This window comes from Bison bison, unplaced genomic scaffold (genome assembly GCF_000754665.1).
Source record: "Bison bison bison isolate TAMUID 2011002044 unplaced genomic scaffold, Bison_UMD1.0 scf7180017864073, whole genome shotgun sequence".
In the NCBI taxonomy this organism is placed as follows: Eukaryota; Metazoa; Chordata; class Mammalia; order Artiodactyla; family Bovidae; genus Bison; species Bison bison.
In genome coordinates, this window is record NW_011494645.1 from 107,350 (window position 1) to 112,038 (window position 4,689).

Genomic DNA, 4,689 nt, shown 5'->3' on the forward strand with positions numbered 1-4,689 from the left:
AGATGGCCCAAGTTCTGAGCTCCCCTCGGGGCAAATGAGGCCTGAACAGAATCCAAACGTTCCCAGGTGCCCGGTGCACCGCAGGCAGGGACTGCACACTCTCCAGGCCTCAGCGAGGAAGGAGCCTGGGTGCAGGCAGGGAGCTGAGGCTCAGGATGTCAGCGGATCTCCTGCAGGGCACGCCCGGAACTGCTGGGACTGGAACAGGAAACCCTCCCTCAGCACTTGGAGACACTGGGGCAGAAATCGATGAGAGACATCCCCCGTCCAAGGAAGAGAGGGATGAAACTCAGACCCAGTTAATAATTGACCTGCAAGCTGACTGAAGTGGATGGAGGGACAGCGTGGAGTGGGTGAGGTGGAATGGAATGTACCTGGCAGGTCAGAGGTTTAGTCAGAAATTATTGTCACACATTTGAGAATGGATGGAGCCTCAGTGAAGAGAAATACAGTGTGTTTTTTCTTTCATAATGTCTGTGTTCCTAAAATAATATTTCATTTTGATACTTAAATTGTATATGCAAGATGTTAAAAAAGAAATTATTGTCACAACTCTAGAATGCTTCTGCCACCTAGGTCCTGTGAGGGCAGATGTCTGCTCACTTAGTAGGAAATCAGATGGCATTTCTGCTCCCCAACACTACACCTGCAGTGTTGGCAGGCTTTTCCTTCCCTCTTCTCCCATGGTTCCTCTCCCTAGAGATGTCTCAGTCATATTATAGTGACAAACCATGTGCTGGGATCCTTAGAGACAAGGATATTGGAGAATAAATAAACTGCAAGTCCAGTTTTGTTTTTTCTGTTTGTCTGTTTGTTTTTCCTGCCACACTGAATGTCTTGTAACACCTTACTTCCCCAAACAGGGATTGAACCTGTGCCCCTGCGATGGGAGTGTGGAGCTCTAACCAGCGGACCACGAGCTACGTCCTTTCTTTCTGCTTCTTAGCCATGTCCCTCCATCCTCTTCTGGTTCACACAGTACCTGGTGTGAAGTCTTCAGAATGCAGTATATTCCTTATGGATCATTTCATTATTTCATTCTGGATGACTTTAAGGTTTTCCCTATATCACTGATTTTAAGCAGTTTGACAATGACATGCTATTTGTTTTTACTGGTATTTATCTTGATCGGGGTGCTTTCAGCTTCCTATTCTGGAGTTTGTTGTTTTTCATGCACTTTGGGAAAATTTCAGCTTTTATCTCTTCTTCCATCTTCCTCTCTTTCATCCTTCAAGGGCTCAGTAACATGCATGTAAGACTATCTTGTACTGTCCTGTGGCTCCAGGATGTTGTTATTTCTTGTCCTCCCTTTTCACACCCTATGTTTCAGTGTGGATCATTTCTATTGACCTTTCCTCAAGCTCATGGTTCTTTCCTCTGCTAATAAGCCTATTGAGGAATTCTTCATATCTCACATCATGGTTTCATTAGTCTGCTAAGGCAGGCCTTATCTCCAAATGCAGTCACCTTGGGGGGTTAGGGCTACAACAGATGAATCTGGGGGGAATTTAACCCGTAAAAATGATGTTCATTTTCAGAATTTTGATTTAACCGTTTTCTAATGTTCACTTTTCCAACTACGCCCTTTTAATACATTAGTCACAGTTATTTTTAAAGTTTTTGATAGTTCCCACATCTGCATCACCTCTGTGTCTGGTTCTGTTGACTGTTTTATCTCATGTTATCTTGTTTTTTGGGTGGGGGATAGCTTGTTATTTGGATTGAATGTTAAATTTTCTGTGTACAAGAATAGTAGAGACTGAAGCAAAGAATATTTACACCCATAAATGGGCATGGATGTTCTTCTATCAGGCAATTACAGCAACGTATTGCACTTGTCTTTACCTCTTTAAATAATTTTATTGAGGTATAATTTACATACCAAAAAATCCACTCAATTTTAAAGTACAATTAAATGACTTTAGTAAATTTACTGAGTCGTTGCACTTCATTTTTATTGTGTTTTGCAGATAAATATCTTTCACAAACTGAAGGTTTGTGGCTACCCTACATAATCTGAGATTGGTCACAGACATAAGATTTTAAAATGTGTGAACTGAACTTATTCCAATAAAGTAATATTTCTAATTTTTAGCATGGTGGAGGAAGCTGAGTGGTTGAATAAAAAGATTACTATATATTAGATGTTGCAAAGCCTATAAATGGATTTTCTTGGGCTTGCATGGTGTCTTGATTTTTTTCTAAAACAATAATCACTGTTAGCAAGCCAGGAGTTATCACACAAGGACCCAAATGTTGGACACACACAAAGCCTGCAAGGGCTTTCAGCTCACTTCCTCTCATGCCCCGAGCCCTGCTGTCTGGCCATTGTGGGCATTTATTTGGGTTTGAGATCCTGGGGTAAGTCATGAGTTTGCATTTTTAAAACCCTAAGGTTCTGTCGCTTTCTTCCTTGGTTTTATCCTGAGTTATTCAGGAATGAACCAAAAAACAATGGAGAGAGCAGGAGGCTCACGAAGCTGGTCCTCGTCTTCAAGACTCCTCACTGGGAGATGAGACAAGGGAGGAAGAGGAGACAGGATGAGGGGCAGAGAGGAGGGGCAGGTGTATTTCTGAAGATTAAGGAAGAAGCCTCAGGGCAACTGGCCACGTTGGGCCCTTGGGTGGATGAAGGATAGGAGGGGATTCTCATGGTGTAACTGAAAATGAAACACAAAGGCAGTTCAGCTCGGGCTGGTTTGCTTCATGAGTTCGGCATCTTAGTTGGCTGTAATCTTGCTGTAGGAGGTGATGGCGGAAGCAGGAAGATTGGTCCCAGCTGTTGGGACTTCACCCAGGGTGGGGTTTCTATTCTCACCATCTGTTCATGGGGCCTCACTGTCCATCTTCTTGAGACTTTGGTGTGATGAGAGGGAAAAAAAAAAAAAAAACTTTTGAGAAAAACAACTTTGTCTTTCTGAGTTGCTGCTGAGACATTGTATGCTGTGATAATCCTTCTCACACCCAGAGTCTGGACATCTGGATAAAGACTCAAATGGAGGATACCACTCCAAGTTCCCTCTTCAGTATTCTCGGGGCAGCTTTTAAAGTTACTGCTTACAGGGAAGCCTGTGAAAAATTAGTGACCTCCGCCCAAGGACTTCATGAGTAATAGATGTTTGCTCCCCTCCTCTCTACCTCTGGCTCACTGTGGCCTGGGATGGAGAATTGTCTTTCCTGGAGTCAGCTGGAGTCAGTTGTGCCCCACTCCTTGCTTTTGGGATCTGTAAGTGATGATAAATCCTTGCCTCTGCCTCCTTTGTGTGGATGCATTGAGACTTTGCCTTCAATCAAGAGGACCCCATGGGTTTTACTTCCCCAAAGCTGGAGCTGGGATGCTGAGAAAGCTCCCCGCCGACACCACGAGGGTGGCGGGTGCTGCCTCCTTCAGCAGATCACTGCCTGCCTGTTCTTCTTCTGTTACACCCTCTGGGCTCCTCCGGCTGTCTGGCCCCCATCTCGGCAGATGGCTCGACTTAGTGTCATAGATAATGTTTCTCCCAACCCCTTTCCCACCCCTAACTTGTACTTAACATTTCTAGCTGATAACTTTCTTTACAATCATCTAGGGAAAAGGTCAGTTTTCATTCCAATCCCAAAGAAAGGCAATGCCAAAGAATGCTCAAACTACCACACAATTGCACTCATCTCACATGCTAGTAAAGTAATGCTCAAAATTCTCCTAACCAGGCTTCAGCAATACATGAACTGTGAACTTCCAGATGTTCAAGCTGGTTTTAGAAAAGGCAGAGGAACCAGAGATCAAATTGCCAACATCTGATGGATCATGGAAAAAGCAAGAGAGTTCCAGAAAAACATCTACTTCTGCTTTATTGACTATGCCAAAGCCTTGGACTGTATGGATCACAATAAACTGTGGAAAATTCTGAAAGAGGGGAATAGCAGACCACCTGACCTGCCTCTTGAGAAACCTATATGCAGGCCAGGAAGCAACAGTTAGAACTGGACATGGAACAACAGACTGGTTCCAAATAGGAAAAGGAATACGTCAAGGATGTATATTGTCACCCTGCTTATTTAACTTATATGCAGAGTACATCATGAGAAATGCTGGGCTGGAAGAAGCACAAGCTGGAATCAAGATTGCCGGGAGAAGTATCAATAACCTCAGATATGCAGATAACACCACCCTTATGGCAGAAAGTGAAGAGGAACTAAAAAGCCTCTTGATGAAAGTGAAAGGGAAGAGTGAAAAAGCTGGCTTAAAGCTCAACATTCAGAAGACGAAGATCATGGCATCTCGTCCCATCACTTCATGGGAAATAGATGGGGAAACAGTGGAAACAGTATCCGACTTTATTGTTTTGGGCTCCAAAATCACTGCAGATGGTGACTGCAGCCATGAAATTAAAAGATGCTTACTCCTTGGAAGAAAAGTTATGACCAATCTAGATAGCATATTGAAAAGCAGAGACATTACTTTGCCAACAAAGGTCCATCTAGTCAAGGCTATGGTTTTTCCAGTGGTCATGTGTGGATGTGAGAGTTGGACTGTGAAGAAAGCTGAGTGCCGAAGAATTGATGGTTTTGAACTGTGGTGCTGGAGAAGACTCCTGAGAGTCCCTTGGACTGCAAGGAGATCCAACCAGTCCATTCTGAAGGAGATCAGCCCTGGGTGTTCTTTGGAGGGAATGATGCTAAAGCTGAAGCTCCAGTACTTTGGCCACC